An 18,566-nucleotide genomic window follows, 5' to 3' on the forward strand; every position below is an offset into this window, starting at 1 on the left:
TTTGTTCTTCTAAAACATGGGCATGGAATATCTTTCCATTTTTTGTGTCCTCTTTAATTTTTTTCATCAGTGTTTTATAGTTTTCAGAGTACAGGTGAAACCCCTTTGGTTAGGTTTATTCCTAGGTATCTTACTAGTTTGGGTGCATTGTAAATGGGATGGTTTTCTTAATTTCTCTTTCTGTTGCTTCTTTGGTAGTGTATAGAAAGGCAATAGATTTTTGCATATTGATCTTGTAGCCTGCAACTAAATTCATTTATGAGTTCTAGTAGTTTTCTGGTGGAGTCTTTAGGGTTTTCTTTATATAGAGGATTATGTCATCTGCAAATAGTGACAGCTTTACTTCTTCCTCACCAATTTGGATGCCTTTCATTTCTTTTTGTTGGGAGCACCTAATATGGGATTAAGGAGAAAAAGGAATTGCTATGTAATGATGTAACTTGCCTCTAACTGGAATTTCACCAAATAAATTGCATTTTATATTATATTGATATATTTATTAATTTAGTTACATTTTTTTATAGTAAACAAGTGTTCTGTGTGTTTCTGTAACCTAATGGAGTAGGAACAACTAGAAAATGTAAAGAGCGTTTTTTTAAAGACTTTATTCATTTATTTATTTGTTTATTTATTTGACAGAGAGAGAGAGAGAGAGATCAAAAGTAAGCAAAGAGTCAGGCAGAGAGAGAGGGAGAAGCAGGCTCCCCGCTGAGCAGAGAGCCCGATGTGGGGCTTGATCGCAGGATCCTGAGATCATGACCTGGGCCGAAGGCAGAGGCTTAACCCACTGAACCATCTAGGCACCCTTGTAAAGAACATATTTTTAAAAGTGTCTAAAATATACACTTTTATTTACTATTTGAAGAAAGATGATTTATTTAACCCAAAACAATAATACAGTATTAAAATATATATAGTGTTATATAGTAACTGCTATAATAATATATAGTATTTTAGTGAAATATCAACAGGTTCCAATATGGTTTATGATTTCATGGAAACTAATAATAATTCTGTGTGAAATTAAATATTTTGCCAGTTTTCTCTTTCTATATATGTTTCATGTGAATGAGTAATAGAAAGCTTAGTTTCTCTCAGTTAAGGAATCAGTCCTATTTACAATTATACCAAAACCCATAAGATACCTAGGAATAAACCTAACCAAAGAGGTAAAGGATTTGTACTCTAAAAACTACAGAACACTTATGAAGGAAATCGAAGAAGACACAATGAGATGGAAAAACATTCCATGCTCATGGATTGGAAGAATAAACATTTTTTAAAAAAATATTTTATTCATTTATTTGGAGAGTTAGAGTGAGTGAACATGAGCTGGGGGAGGGGCAGAGGGAAAGGCAGAAGGAGACTGTCCACTGATCAGGGATCCCAATTATGGGACTCAATCCCAGGACCCTGGGATCATGACTTGAGCTGAAGGCAGATGCTTAACCAAGGCCCCAAGAATAAACATTGTTAAAATGTCTGTGCTACCCAGAGCAATCTACACTTTCAATGCAATTTCTATCAAAATACCATTGATATCTTTCACAGAGCTGGAACAAACAATACTAAAATTTGTGTGGAACCAGAAAAGACTCCTAATAGCCAAGGGAATGTTGAAAAAGAAAACCAAAGCTGAGGGCACCACAATGCCTATATTATTACCAAACTGTGATCATCAAGACAGCATGGTACTGGCACAAAAACACACAGATCAATGGAACAGAATAGAGAGCCCAGATATGGACCCTCAACTCTATGGTCAACTAATCTTCAACAAAGCAGGAAAGAATATTCAATGGAAAAAAGACAATTCCTTCAGTAAATGGTACTGGGAAAATTGGACAGTCAAATGCAGAAAAATGAAACGACCATTTCCTTATACCATACACAAAGATAAATTTAAAATGGATGAAAGACCTAAATGTGAGATGGGAATCCATCAAAATCATAGAGGAGAACACAGGCAGGTAATAACCTCTTCAACCTTGGCTACAGCATCTTCTTGCTACATATGTCTCCAAAGACAAGAGAAACAAAAGAAAAAATGAACTATTGGGACTTCATCAAGATAAAAAGCTTCTGCACAGCAAAGGAAACAGTCAACAAAACTAAAAGGCAACCCATGGAATGGGAGAAGATATTTGCAGATGACATCAGATAAAGGGCTGCTGTCTAAGATCTGTAAGGAACTTAACAAACTCAACACCCAAAAAACATAATCCAGTCAAGAAATGGGCAGAAGACATGAACAGACATTTCTCCAAAGAAGACCTACAAATGTCCAACAGACACATGAAAAAATGCTCTGTATCACTTGGCATCAGGGAAATACAAATCAAACCACAATGAGATATCACTTTACACCAGTTAGAATGGCTAAAGTTAACAAGACAAAAGCAATAAATTTTCCATGGAAGTGGAGAACCTTCTTCCACTGTTGGTGAGTATGCAAGCTAGTGCAGCCACTCTGGAAAACAGTATGGATTTTCCTCAAGAAGTTAAAAATAGAGCTACCCTATGACCCAGCAATTGCACTACTGGGTATTTATTCCAAAGGTACCGATGTTCAGAAAGAAGGGGCAACTGCACTCCAATATTCATAGCAGCAATGTCCACAATAGCCAGACTGTGGAAAGAGCTGAGATGTCCTTCAGCAGATGAATGGATAAAGAAGATGTGGTTCATATAGACAACGGAATATTACTCAGTCATCAGAAAGGACGAATACCTACCATTTACATCAATGTGGATGAAACTGGAGGATATTATGCTAGGTGAAATAAGTCAGTCAGAAAAAGATAATTATAGAGTTTCACTCATGTGGAATATAAGAAATAGTGCAGAGGATTATAGGGGAAGGGAGCAAAAGCTGAAGGAAGAAATTAGGGAGAAAAACCATAGGAGTCTCTTGACTGTGACTCAAACTTCCCTTGCAAAAGGGAAGGTGGGTGGGGAGATGGGGTACTGAGTGATGGGCATTAAGGAGGGCATGTGATGTGATAAGCATCACTGTTATATGCAACTGCTGAATTATTGAATACTATTTCTGAAACTAATGATGTACTGTATGTGGGCTAATTGAATTTAAATTAAAAAAAGAAGAAGAAAACTTAGTTTCTCTCAGTCAAATCTGTATACCTTACTTTTCCTGAGATACTGAGCAACTTTTCCAAATTAGAAAAACTTAGAAATTATGATGGGTAACTTTGATTGAATATTACTAGAGTTCCGATAGTACCTTTCAAAATAAACTTGTGAGATAAATATACAAATAAATAAATGAGATACTGTTTTCTTTACAGGTGAGAAAAACAGAATAGCTGAGCAGTTAGGTAATGTTTTCAAAAGGTTACAGTGCTAATAAGTGGTGGATCTGTTCTTTAAGCCCAGTTTGGCTCTAGAGTGTATGATCTTAACCACACTGTGCTGCAATTTGGAAACAGTGCCCAGATTTGTTAAAAGTAAGGTGTTAACAAAGTTTGTTTGTTTTTGTTTTTGTTTTTTTAAGATTAACTAAAGCCTATACTGTAGGGTGCCCGGGTGGCTCAGTCCGTTAAGCCAAGTAAAGTAGTTTTACCTGCTTGCATTCTTCTGAATCCAGCTTATTCCTAGTAAAAACAAAACAAAACTAAACAGGGGCACCTGGCTGGCTCAGTTAGTGGAACGTGTGACTCTTGATCTTGGGGTCGTGAGTTTGAGCCCCACACTGGGCACAGAGATTACTTAAAACAAAACAAAACAAAAACAAATAGCACAGTGCCTGACAAATGAGGAGCACTGTTGTTGAGAACAGTGCTCAACAAATGTTATGTGTTATCGTAGTCACCTTCAATATTTTTCTTACCATGGACACCTGGGTGGCTTAGTCGTTAAGTGTCTGCCTTCAGCTCAGGTCATGATCCCAGGGTGCTGGGATCAAGTCCCACATTGGGCTCCTTGCTGAGTGGGGAACTAGCTTCTCCCTCTGCCCTCTGTTCCCCCTGCTTGTGTTCTCTCTCTCTCTCTCTCGCTCTCACTCTCTCTGACAAATAAATAAATAAAATCTTTTTTTAAAGGCCTGTACTTTATTCAAGTTTCCTTTATTTTTACCTAGTGTCCTTTTCCTGTTCCAAGATACCATTTGGGATACTATGATCCAGTTAGTTGTCTCCCTAGGCTTCTCTTGGCAGTTTCTTAGACTCTTGTTTTTGATTACCATTTTGACAGTTTTGAGGATTAGCGGTTCTTTAGAATGTCCCTCTATGGGAATTTGTTTAATGTTTTTTCTAATGATTAAATCAGGTTTATGGGATTTGGGGACGAAGATCACAGAGGTAAAGTGCCATTTCCCCTAACATTACATCTAGATACAGACTCTCAGTTTATGCCACTGTTGATATTTACGTGGATCATTTGGCTGAGGTAAGTGTTTGTCAGGTTTTTCCACTGTAAAGACACTCTTTTCCCTCCTTCCCATACTATAGCCTTTGGAAGGAAGTCACCATGCAAAGCTCATACTGAAGGAGTGGGGAGTTATGCTCTGCCTCCTTGAGGGTAGAGAATTTAAATAAATTATTTGGAATCAATCTGTGCAAGAGATTTGTCTCTTCCATTTATTTGCTTACTTGATCATCTATATATGTCAGTATAGACTCATGGGTATTTATTTTATACTATGGGATATAATCCAGTACTGCTTTGTTCTGTTGCTCAGACTGTCCCAGTTTTGGCTATTGGGAGCTCTTTCAGTTGGCTCCTCTGTCCTTTTGATATAGTACCATCAATGTAATTTTTTAAAAAAGATTTATTTATGTATTTGAGAGAGATGGCCAGTGGATAAAGGGGCAGAGTGAGAGTGAGAGGGAATATCTCAAGCAGACTCTCCACTGAGCTCAGATCCCAATGTGGGGCTTGATCCCAGGAGCCTGAGATCATGACTTGAGCTGAAATCGAGAGTCAGGAGCTGAACCGGCTGAGCCACGCAGGCACCCCTGTATTGTTTGTTTTTCTTTTTCTTTCTTTCTTTCTTTTTTTTTTTTTTTTTAAGTATTTTCTTATTTTCTGGCAACAAGATACTCTGGGCTCATCCTTTTTATTTTTTGCCCTAGTCCTAGGACCAGCCATTTCTCAAAGAGCCTAGTTCCTTTTTTTTTTGGAGAATGGTACTAGAAACCAACATGTGGTTACTAGGCTTGCTCACTGCTACAGGAATGTTACAGCTTCTAGGTGCTCTCTGCTGACCGATCAATAAAATACGTGTTCCCACTAACCTATGCCTATACATGCATCTATAAAGATTTATCTCTGTAGTCATCAGTATCAACATTTAGCTGAACGTGAGTTCATAATGATATCTCCAGCTCCAATCCACGATGACATGGATCATCCCAACCTACCATTGCTTAGCAGTAAATTTCCACTCTGGCAGTGAGAAACGTGGCTCCCACCACACACCTAACATTTACTTTATTGTTCAGTTCCAGTATCTATGCAGGGTCAAAATTGTTAACTCATACCCCTGTGGGAAACAGCATTATTAACTAGAACACAGTGCTTATGCACAGTTCCTTTTGCCTTTAGTCTTACATATCCCGCTCATTTCCAACGTTACTTAGGTCAGCGTTTCCCTCCGCCTTTTCCTTCAGTGAGATTGTTTCATACATTTTGTCATACAGGTATTTTCTTGGGACTTGGGACTGCTTGACCTCCTAAATGATTTTCATTTTAATTGGCATACCTTAAGGTTCACTCTTTGTTCTGTGGGTTCTAACAAATGCAATATCATATATCTATTCGGGTAGTAGAATATAGAATAGTTTCATCACCCTAAAAAATTCCATCATATATTCTGTTATCTTCTGCTTCACATCCTTGACAGCAACTCATCTTTTTCCTGCCTCCATAATGTTGATTTTCCAGAATGTCACATTATTGGAATTATACAGTACATAGCCTTTTCAGACTGGCTACTACCAATATGTAGTGTTTCAACATGTCTTTTCAGGGCTTGATAGATCTTTTTTAATCCCTGAGTAATATTATAATGCATGGATGGGTCACGGTTTATCTATTCACCTATTGACAGATATCTTAGTTCTTTCCAAGTTTTGGCAATTATAAGTAAAACTTCTAAAGCAGTCAAGTGTAGGTTTTGTGAGGACAAAAGTTTTCAACTCAAGTGGGTAAATATCAAGGAGTGTGACTGATAGGTCATGTATGTTAAGACTATGTCAACCATTGTAAGAAACTGCCAAATTGTCTTGCAAAGTGGCCACACCATTTTGCATTCTCACAGGCAATGATGAGATTTCCTGTTGCTTCACATCTTTGCCAGCATTTGGTTTTACTAGTTTTTTGAATTTTAGCTCTTCTAATAGGTGAGTAGTGGTGTCTCATTGTTGTTTTAATTTTCAGTTCCTTTTTTTAATTTAAGATTTTATTTATTTATTTGACACAGCGAGACACAGAGAGACACAGCGAGAGAAGGAAGACAAGCAGGGGGAGGGGGAGAGGGAGAAGCAGGTACCCCGCTGAGCAGGGAGGCTGATGTGGGGCTTGATCCCAGGACCCCGGGACCATGACCTGAGCCAAAAGCAGATGCTTAACGACCAAGCCACCCAGGCGCCCCTAATTTTCAGTTCTTGAATGACATATGATGTTGAGCATCTTTTCATATGTTGATTTGTCATCTGTATATCTCCTCTGGTTAGGTTCTGTTCAGAACTTTTGCCCATTCCCCCACCCCAGCTTTAGTGAGGCATAGTTGACAAATAAAATGATAAGATATTTAAAGTGTACATTGAGATGATTGGATATATGTATGCATTGTGAAAGGATATTTCTCATCTAGTCAGTGAACACCATTGCCCCTTAACATATGTGTGTGTGCACGTGTGGTGAGAATACCTATTTTTTCCCCCAAAGATTGATTTATTAGCGAGAAAGTGAGCGAGAGAGAGAGTGGGCTGAGGGACAGAGGGAGAGAGTGAGAAATCCTCAAGCAGACCCCCTGCTGTACATGGAGCCCCGTGCGGGGCTTGTCCCCAGGATTCCAAGATCATGACCTGAGTCAAAATCAAGCGTCAGATACCTAACTGACTGAGCCACCCAGGTACCCTGAGAATGCCCATTTTTAACCTTGGGTTGTTAGTTTCCTTCTTGTTGAGTTAATAAAATAATTTTTAATGGATGATCTCTTTTTAGTATTAGTCTTCCTGGTAATCATTCTGGTTGCATCTATTGAGAGCTTGTTGACTGTGAACCAACTTTATGATTGGTTCCTTTTTTTAATGGTAATCCTTCTATGTGCATCATTACATTTATCTTCACAACAACTCTGTGAGGTATTGTTCTCAAAATAGACTAGTAAGAGGCAGGGCCTGTTTGGTCAGCATTATCCTATTATCTGCTGCTTAAACTTAATGTTCCAAGTTTCTGGAAAATTATGTAAACGTTTTAACATTGATTTAAAATCAGTAAACAGAAATCCATAAGGAAACTGTGTTTCTTCTTCACATTCGGTGTTTTTCAAGTCATTTTCATGTAGTTTATAGAAAAGAAAGAGTTTTTTCCCCCTCCTGGATTTCATGGTGCAGAATGTAAAGAAAGTTACGAACATTGTTAAAAATCGGTTAGTTTTCATAGAAGGCCATTCACATCTTGTGACTGTGTGTTTCAAAAACCATAGAAAAAACAGAGGTAGGAAAAGCTGATGGGGAACCGAAAGCTGTAATAAGCTCTCTCCTAAACCATAGAATGTAGTTGACAGACATCTTTTTATAGACATGTCTGTGATTGTACACTTTTTTTAGGCTTGAAAATTTTTTCACCGAGGAAAACCTTTCTGTAATTTATAAAAGCTGTTTACAGTAAAATAGCAAACTATTACAAGACAGAAACCTACCCAGCTCACTTTGGAGCTCTCTTGGACCACATTTCCATAAAAGTGTAGACAACAGCCACAGTAGAACACAATGAAGCCTTTGTTTAGCGAGGAGATGTTTTTAAATACTACTTCTAAAATAATTTTTCAAACCTGGAATTCTTTATAATTTTGAGAAAGCGACAAAGGCAGATGAGAGAGGAAAGGAAAAGGAAAACTAACCTGATTTAGCAAAATTTGTTAAACAACTAGGATTATAGAAATCAAGGAATGAGTTTGACACAGTCCTTGAATTAGTTAATGGTTACCATGCAACCAATTACCCCCAAACCAGAAGCTTAAGCCACCAAACACTTACCATTTCACACAGTTTCCAGATGTAGCTTTAGTGGGTGATTCTGGCTCAGATTTTCTTACAAGTCTGGGGCTCACTGACATGGCTGTTGGCAGGAGGCCTCAGTTCCTTAATGGTTGTTGGCCAGAGGCCTCAATTTCTTGATACATGGGACTCTCCACAGGCCATTTAAATGCCCTTGCAACCTGGTATCTGGCAGAGAGAGTCAGCTGAGAGACACAAAGATGGATACAGGTCAAGACAGAAGCCACAATATATTGTATAACCTAATTTCAGAAGTGACATACCATTATTTTTGCCATATTTTATTGGTGACATAAACTAACACTGATATAATATTGAAGGTGACTGTGCAGTAGAGTGAATACCAAGAGGTCGGAGTCATTGGGAACCATCTAGGAGGCTAGCTAGCACGGTCTTCCCTCGGGCTCCCAATGATCCACTTCCCTCCCACATGCAGAGTACACCTACCGACTATCAAGGCCCACCAAAGACTCATCCCATTACAGTACGAGATAGAAGTCCAGAATGTCATGTCTAAATTGAGTCTTGGTGTGGATGAGGTTCCTTGGCTGCAGCTACTTAAGTATTGTCTCTTGATGGCTTCTCTCGAGCAGTAGACCTGTGAACCAGAGAGAGAAGTTACTTGCCACTTCCCACCCAATGTACAATGGCAGTGTAGGTGAGGGATAACCTCCATAGACAATTCTACCAGAAAAGTGGAGGGTGGGGGGAATAGGAGGCACACAGGAGTTACTGGTGCATAAAAGCCAACTGGGCAAATGTTGGAAGGGTCTTGATCAGGACTTCATTCTACTGTTCACAAATGATTCTAGGTGGCTTTTAGCTCTACTGCCTGGGTTCTGTCTACCCTCTCTGTGCTTTATGAGAATTAGTATATGTTTTCAGCTGACCACTTTTCTAAACCTGTTTCCTGCTGATAGAATTTTGGGGAGTCCATAGACTTTTTTTTTTTTTTTTTTTTTTTTTTTCATTTTGTACTGTGTATCCTCTGTCGGTCCAAGCTGGAGCTGTCTCTGGAAATATAATAATCTTAGAATCTTCTTGGGTCTCCTGTGAATCTTGTCCTTTAGACAAAAACCCATACCCAACTTTATTTGAGACAAGCCATTCTCTCCATTGGGCCTTTGCTCACACAGCCGAGAAGCATGAAACCCTACTGCTTGATCAAAACCATCTGTGGGATACGCCTTCAAACTCTTGAAAAAAAAATTTTTTTTCCATTTAGCTTGGTGTCCCGAGACACTATGTTTGATCTTTCTGAGGTCTTAACAAAGGATTTTATAACCAAATACTCTGTTTCATGTTTAGACTGTGTTTTCCTGGCATCACCCCAAATTCGATCTTTGCCCAGAAGCCATTTCTTATCTTAGCATCTATTGCCATCTGGAGAGGCAGGGAATTTTCACAACTAGCAATTCCTGGCTCCTTTTTATTTAACAGGTTTTCCTTTGGGTTATCTTCCTCCTCTTGCATTTTATTACAGGCAGCCAAAAAGGACCAGGGAGCACCTTCAATACTTTTCCTAGAGATTCCTAGACCACTAGGTTCATTGGGTGTGTTTTCTACTCTCCATGTTAATAAGAATTTTTTCTGCAATTCATAAAAACGCAACCCCTTTGTAGTTGCCACTGTGATTTTTCTCACTTGCCTTTAAGCTCTAACAGCCTACTCAAAGGCCAGCACTACCTGACTCCAAAGCGTCTCCTGAATTATTAGGGTTTGTTTTGGTAGCATCTCACTTGCAGATACCCAAATTCTGTACTATTACTGTTATCTATTAGTTATTAGAGATAGAGATTTAATTATTAGAGATAGAGATAGAAGGGAACAGAGAGAGAGAGGTAGACAGTAAGATAAGAGCCTAACATCAAAAGTGATGTACCATTACATCTGCCATTTTCTATTGTCACATGATGAGCCCCAGTATAATGGGAAAGTTTGTTTGCCCTCTTCCTCCTGCCTTTAGGAATTCCGTAGTCCAGCAACTACTTATCAGTGCCTACAGGTTCCAAGCATCGTGTGAGACTATCATGTGCTGTTCACCTTGTATATACGCCCCTGAAAGGAGCTGCTACCTCCAGTTGAAGCTTAAAGAGATCAAATAGCTTATTGGAGAACTCACCAGAGAACATAGATTTTAACCTAAGTTTGGGGGGAATAAATGACTTGGGAGCCCGGGGCCTTGGGTAAGAGAGTGGATAAATATTTCATAGGATTATTGTTTTTGTTTTTAAGCATAAATTTTCTTCAGGATACTTATGTTCAGCTGTAGCTATGTGACTTCTCTTTCATATGGGGATGTCTTTGGCCAATTATATTTTCTTGTAGTTCCTTCTCCATGTGGCTCTGAACTACTTTAGCTGGCCTGTCCCATCCTTCTCCCGATGTTCTTCTCGTCACTTTCCATGGAGTCCTTTGGAACTTCAGATTTAGTCTAATTTGAACAAACTTCTTTACAAATACTCTTTCTAGAACATTCCCCTCATTTCTTTTTCTTATTTAACCCTGGCATTTCTTCTGGAACACCACTTCTTTTGGTGCCATCTTGAGTAAGGGCTGTTCATTTTCCCATGTCTTTTTGTCTTCATGTAATAAGTTGAATCAGCCCAGTTCTACTTCCAAATTACTGCTCGCCTATCTATCTATCTATCTATCTATTTACTTAATTTTATTTTATTTTTGGATTTTTTTTTGTGTTTTTTTTTTATTATTTTTTAGATAGCACAAGCCAAGAGAGGGGCAGACAGAGAGAGAGAGAGAATCTCAAGCAAATTTCACACCTAGTTCAGAGCCCAAAGCAGGACTCAATCTCATGAGCCTGAGATCATGACCTGAGCAGAAACCAAGAGTCTGACACTTAACCAACCGAGCCACCCAGACACCCCTGCTCTTTCATTCTTATATAAAAATTCTTTTCCTTTGAAATTTACCCCATCTTACCCACCTCTCTTTGTCACTGTCATTTGTCATCTCCCTCTAACTTGCTCTTTGTTGAGCAAAGCTTTTGGTACTTCCTGAGCAGTTTTCTCTTCATCCCAAATTCCACCATCATTCTGGGTGGGTTCAGTGACCAGCTAGACCACTCATCCAACACACTAGTTTCATAATTCCTTGTTCTTTTCAACTTCAATGACCTTAAATCCCACTCCTTTTCAAGATCCTACTCTCCTGGCTAAATCTTATGAGCCACTATGAAATCTTTGCTCTTCCTTTCCATCGATTGGCTATGATCTCCTAGATTTCAGGGGTGCTCTGCTTCCTTACATATAAAATCCTTGCTGTTGGGGCACCTGGGTGGCTCAGTTGGTTATGTGTTTGACTCTTGATGTTGGCTCAGGTCATGATCTCAGGCTTATGAGATCAAGCCCATGTTGGGCTCTGCACTGGGCATGGAGCCTGCTGAAGATCCTTTTTCTCCCTCTCCCTTTGCCCCTCCCCCCTAAAAAAGTAATAAAATACATGAATCTTACCAAGATCTCTAGTTTCCTTGATCCTTCTCCTTCTTTCCCACTCACAGTTTATCAAGCAAAACTGATTCTAGCTAATGTAAGAAGAAAAGAACTTACCAGACAATAACAAGGAGCTCACAAAACAGGCAAGAACCAAGAAGGTTCAGCATTCTGTACTACAGCTAAAGTAATGCTATAAGGGCAGTCTAGTTACTATGCCACTGCTGGTACCACTGCCCCGGACCACTGCCACTAAATTCTTGCTGTTATTGCTTCCATCAGCCCCATAGGTAATTAAAATTGTCCCTCATTTTTATATTACCTCCTTAAGATTCAAAATCGTGCACAAGAACATCTGATTGGCTGAGCCTGGTTCACATGCCTGTTGCACCAGAAGACTGTGAGAGCGAAGATCTCGCCTCTTGAGCTTACTTAGTGAGAGGACATTGTATTCAGCTAACCTACCCAGCAGAGTCCACCCAAACAGGAAAAATATTTGGATCCTGAGTGCCACAGAAGTGAAGAATGAAAAGGAGAGGAAGGAAAAGAAGAGGAGTGGGGGGGGGGGGGAATGGAGGAAAGGGAAGAGGAGGAGGAAAAAGAAGAAGGGAAGACACCCATGGTTGTCTCCTTTAGCCCCTGCTGCCTTGGGGACAGGGTTGGCGGGGGGGGGGGCTGCTGTCTGCTTAAAGCTGTCTGTTCCAATGTCCGCCTCCTTATTCTCAGTAGATGATCTTACATTGTATTTCAAGAATGGTAGCCGTACGGCCCAGACCCCTCAACTTGTTGCTTCTACCTTTAAAACATATCCTCCACACTCTCCTTTCCTGCTGTCCTTTTTATTTTAGTAAAAGAGCTGGCTGTTCCTGCTCTTGTTCAAGGCTAATTTTCTCATTTGTATTCATGATCTCATTCACGCTTGTCTTCTCCAGGACTTTTCTTCAGTAATTAAGACTTTCTTTCCTCTCTCTCTTTTTAAAAAAATTTTCTTTAAAGTAATCTCTACACCCAAAATAGGGCTCAAACCCATGACCCCGAGATCAAGAGTCAGACGCTGCACTGATTGAGCCATCCACACGCCCCCCGTCTCTTTGTTAAGATTACTAAATAATACCTATGCCAGAAATCTTTGAATGCTAGAGATATAAAGATGTATTTGATGCAGTTTTGAAGGAGTTAGTATTTAATAGGGAAAAATGGACACAAAGAGTTGGTTGCAGTGCAATTATTTGCTCATAATCAGAATTATTTGTGTAAGTCGTTTACTTTCTGGTTATCCTTTAGAGTGTTAACATCCCTTTGTTCTCTGCGGTGTCTTCAGCATCTGGTACCTAGTTGGTGCTCAGTAAATATTGTTGCATGAACAACGAGAAGCAAGCACAGGGCTCAAGGATCCCAGAGGCGGGTGGTTGACTCAGCCTAGGGAATGAAAGAGGGAAGTTTGGGGGCGGGAGGCGGGGGAGGGAGGCCTGGTGTGGAGGAAGCTGCAGGAGCAGTATCTTCAAGGCCTAAGGTCAGCAGGGAAGACACGAGCGAAGAGTACCAGGCAGAGACAGGAGCAGGAACAAAGGAGGGACTGAAGAGGAGGTGGACGGCATGAGCCGTTAGGTGTTAAATAGTTCTTAACAGTTAACATTTATGGAGTGTTTACATACGCATTCTAAGTATTCTGTGAGTAAGGTATGATTCCCACTGTAGAGAAGAATAACTTGGATTCTTAGGGGCCACTTAGCCTATAAACGTTAGAGCAGGGATTTCGTTTGGGTTCTTTCTGGCTGCAAAGCCTGGTCTTAAAACTACCCTGTTCGACTCATGTGGTTCTCCAACTTGGCCAGTCATCAGATCTCCCGAGGGGCTCTGCCTGGCTCTGCCCAGGATACTGAATCCAAACTTCCAGGGGCAGAGCTTAGAGATCCCTAGTGTCATCAAGTTCTTGGGTGCTTGCCGGATGACTGGCCTGGTCCTGCCTCTGGTGTCCAGAGCCAAGTCACCGATCAGACCACGGCGATCTGGTGTTCCTCCGGGTCTTTGACCGCATCCTGTAGGGGTGGGGGCAGAGTCTGAAGGATTTTAGCTGGAAACTGACATCTCAGATACCCAGGTTTGCACCCCACTTTGGCAGCAATGTGAAGGATAAAGTTGAGGGTACAGGTTGCAAGCAATAAGAACATTTATCTTTAGATTTCTGCCGCAACTGATCCTTCCTTTCTGCCCACAAATATTCTCAAATCTCTATTTTTTTCCTCGTAGTCTTGCCAGTCTTTCAATTATGTGAGTTTCCTCTTTTTCCTTGCTAAATTCTTAAAAGAAACATCTGTGCTCAATGGCAGGTTTCAGTCAGGTCAAGAAATACTGCTTCGTATGTTCTTCATTCTTGCCTCACCTTTAAAATGCAGCTTCCCTTCCGTTGTCCTCTGCTCTCTCTAAGGTCATCTTTCATTCAGTAAATACTGAATGTTATTTGCAAGCTGGTCCTTTCTCAGATTTTGGGTTGAAATGGGGTCCAAGAAAGGGATTAAAGGAATGAGAGTATGGGTCAGCGGCAGAGTAATCAGTCAACAAAGTGTCGTGTGCCAACCTGTTCCCGAGCCAGAGGCACGCACCAGATGGCCCACACGCAGTTATAAGTCAGAGGATCCTCCATCTGAAGACGGATGGAGGATCTGATGGAAAATTACTTTGGTTTTCGATAGGCTGAGTTTGCGGAGAAGAGATTTGTAGTGGACATACGCACTGTCACTTGGCTGAGAAGGGGTTACAGGCTAGACAAACAGATGTGGTCGGTCACAACGTGAAGTGGTAAGCCTCAGTGCCTTTTACACATTAAATTCACAAAATGTTTCTATAATAATTTGTACCTTTGTAGTTGTTTATATCTTGAGTCAAAGTCTTCTGCTTATGATAAATATATCATGAGGGGTTTAGTTTATCTTGATGTACTAGAGTTTAAAACGACACAAGGATCCAATCTGACTTTTAGATTTGGATCATAATTGTATAAGAACCTCTCAAATGGTTGCATTTTAGTAGACGAAAAAAGTACTCTTTTTTGGTATATTTTATGTACTCCTTACCCTCATTTTCTGTTTTCTTTCTTTCTTTTTTTTAAAAATATTTTTATTTACTTATTTGACACAGAGAGAGGGAGCACAAGCAGGGGCGCAGCAGGCAGGCAGGCGGGGAGGAGAAGGAGGAGGAGGAGGAGAGGGAGAAGCAGGCTCCCTGCCGAGCAAGGAGCCCTGGGATCCTGACCTGAGCCGAAGGCAGGCTTCACCGTCTGAGCTACCCAGGCGCCCCTCTGTTTTTCTGTTTTCAATTCAGGCTGTATGTCCCTCATTTTATTTTTTTCTGCTCATGCTATTTTTCTTTTTATTGCTTTATTCCCCACTAAGTTGTCTCAATAAAGAATGAACATCAACCTATTTTGTTTTTTAAAGTTTTGCATCAAATTTTTACTGCTTTTGGTTCGTTTATTGTCGTTATTGTTACGAAATGTTTGCTGAAGCTGGGTAAGCAGAGATAACACTCAGACTTGTTTGCAAACCTTCCTCTCTGGGTAGGACTCATCAGTATCATTGCATGACCTTTAAGTTTTAAGACCCTACGAGGAGAACATATTGAAAATGGGCCATAAAACTGACCATAGTTGGGGCAATTATCTAAAGAAGGAAGCAAAAATTTAGGATGCCCAAGTCCTGTTTTATTATGTGCCATTTATTTAATGTGAAGTTGAACAATTTTTTGTGCCTTTTTTTTTTACAGCTATATACAAGTATTAGGAAACTTATAAACATTTCAGAGATTCAAAACTTTTTATGAAGAATTACATATAAATCTTAAATATCAACTCTATTATATATGATATCTATAATCCAAGCAATTTTTTCAAAGCAATGAGAAGCAGCATAATGTAGTTAAAAGAAGCTATGTGGACTTGTGCTTGAATCTTCAATATCCCCCTTGCTAGGTACTTTTCAAGTCACTTATCTGAACTTTCTAAGCCTCAGTCACCTCATCTGTAAGGCTATTAACAGCTAGTCCAGATGATTTTTGTGAGAAAGAAAACAGCGGCTCCCATCTAATGAACATTTCTATGAGCCACAGTCAGGATATGCCTTGTCTCTCTTATCCTCACAGAGACTTGCAAGGTAGCTGCTAGTATTATTATCATTGTTATTATTATCACAACATTATATGTTGATGAGGCAACTAAGACTTAGGGAGATTCGATAATTTGCTAAAACTACCAAAATTACCAAATTTGGTCATTTCCTAAGAGTTTGAATATTGAAGGTGCCTGGGTGGACCAGTCAGGTAAAAATCAGGCTCTTAATCTCAATGCAGGTCTTGATCTTGGGTCACAGGGTTGGGAGTTTAAGTCCTGTGTTGGGCTCCATGCTGGCTGGGGAGCCTACTTAAAAAAAAAAAAAAAAAAATAGTTTGAGGATTCAATCCGTTTTGATTTTGGTTTTGTATTTTTTGGGGGGATGCAATCAGTTTTGTCCAACTTTAGAACTTTATTTTTTTTTTAATATTAATCACATTAAAATTTTTTTATTTATTTGTCAGGGAGAGAGAGCAGAAACAGGGGGAGCAGCAGGCAGAGAGAGAGGCCGGCAGAAGGGGAAGCACACTTCCCATTGAACAAGGAGCCCAACATGGGGCTCCGTCCCAGGACGCCAGGATCATGACCTGAGCCGAAGGCAGCTGTTTAACTGACTGAGCCACCCAGGTATCCCCAGAATTTTAATTTTTAAATGAAATCATCACAGATGTCACACTGAACCTTGTGTCTGACCTACAGTACAAGTATTACACTGGTTTTTCAAACCTGTTTCCCACACTCGGTAATGCAAATGAAGCTGATAGCCATCTTTCCCATCTTAGGATACAAAGTAAAGGTAATCTCCAAGTTACAAGTTCTCAACATAATAAAAATAGCCTATGTTTTTAAGTTATTGCCAAGTACTATGCATGAAGCACTTTACACGTGATATTTGATGCTCGCAGGGGCCTTATAGTATAGGGACTGTCATTAGCATCATTTGACAGATAGGAGACTCAGGCCCAGAGAGATCGAGTAACTTGCCCAAGATCACACAGCACCCAGCAAAGCTGGGATCTGAGCAGTGAGTGCCGAGCATATGGGCCACATTATTTCTATATGTTTTGTAGACCACAGTGCCTAGTGGCTGCTCAACAAATATTTGTTAGTTGAGTAAAGGAATGAATGAACTAATGAATGAAGCAAGCGCGACCTCTCCTTTACCCTTCTCACACCAGGCCTTCCGTTGGTTACTAACTTACTGGTACCACCATTGGATATGATCCGAGCTACTGTTTCTTCCCCATGATCCTCTTCCTTCTGTCTGCTCAAGAATTATGTAGTGGCTGTACCCAAGCTCTCACATATGGCCAGATACGGTGGTTTGGTCTCTTGTTGAGGGACTTGGGGGAAGGAGGCTGGAAGCTTGCTCTGGGCTCTTGTGGGCCGTGCATTGTGGGTGTTCACACCGTGGAGTGTCCCTGTGGTTTTTTCATTTATTTCCTTATCATTTGATCATATAACAAATTTTATTGAACACTAAGTACTTGCTTTGTGTCTGCTTGGGTGCTTAGGATGCTAGGTGTCCTAGTGATACGAGAGTGTTGAGAGCAGATGAGGTCTCTGACTATTGAATTGAGGGTCTAATAAGGGAGGGGAAGGAAACAGTCAAGCAATTCGGACGCTTTGGGAAGCAGAGGGTGCAGGGGGATGCGGTCGTCTCCTCAGGATCGCTGTAGGAATCCCCCAATGGGCTCTGCCTCCCACTGAGTTGCCTTCATAGCAGCAAGAGGGAGCTTCCTTGTTTATAAATCTTGCTAGATACTCACTGCTTTTTTTTTTTTTTTTTTTTAATTTACTTGACAGAGATCACAAGTAGGCAGAGAGGCAGGCAGAGAGAGGGGGAAGCAGGCTCCCCACTGAGCAGAGAGCCCGATGCGGGGCTCGATCCCAGGACCCTGGGATTATGACCCGGGCCGAAGGCAGAGGCTTTAACCCACTGAGCCACCCAGGCGCCCCAATATTCCCTGCTTTATAAATCTTCAGTTGATATCTGTTGCCCTTAGGATAAAATCCAAATTCCTTTAATGTGTCTCACACAAAAAAAGTTCCCATCCCTACCTTGCAGTATAAAAACGTTTAGGAGCTCAAGCTTGAACTTTTCCTCGTGTTTTTTAGTTTCTTTTTTGGAAACTGCATTGTCGTACAGTTATGTACTTTTGTACAATTGTACAATTTTGCTTTTTATAATTTTGAATTATTTTTTAAGGAAGAGAAAAAACTGATCAAGTTAATGTAAAGGATATATAATTTTTAAGATTTATTTATTTGGGAGAGAGAGAGCATATAAGCAGGGAGAGGGGCAGAAGGAGAGGAAGAAAGAAAATCCTCAAGCAGACTCCCCGCTGAGCACCGAGCCCCATGACCTTGAGATCACAGCCTGTGCCAAAATCTAGAGCAGGCTGCTTAACTGACTGAGCCACCCACGTGCCTGTAAAGGGTATAATTTTTAAAAGCACATTTAAGAATTAGTACCTTGCAAGCACCGCCCCCCCAAGAATGTTGTGGGGGGTCCACAATAATCAAAAAGCCTTCCTGCTTATTAACACTCTCAAAAAATACTTTTAAGATTCTAATTTTATCAAAATAGATAAAACTTCAGTCAGTATACTTAAAAATTTATAAGATTGTCTGAAATGAGGCCTGTATCACCGTGGTTCTTTCATAAACATGCTTGCTAACCGGTGTTTCTGGTATAATTTCACCATCTGACCATCTTGTAAAAGTGCTTATTTTTACATATGGTCATTCCATTTTCTGCTAAATGGG

General features: G+C 40.2%; 1 protein-coding gene across 3 annotated transcripts in view; it reads left to right on the top strand.

Moving 5' to 3' along the window:
- DRC8 (dynein regulatory complex subunit 8) overlaps positions 1-18,566 on the top strand; it is a 144,512-nt gene that overhangs the window by 17,057 nt on the left and 108,889 nt on the right. The window lies entirely within an intron of this gene.

Source organism: Mustela nivalis (genome assembly GCF_964662115.1).
Source record: "Mustela nivalis genome assembly, chromosome: 16".
In the NCBI taxonomy this organism is placed as follows: Eukaryota; Metazoa; Chordata; class Mammalia; order Carnivora; family Mustelidae; genus Mustela; species Mustela nivalis.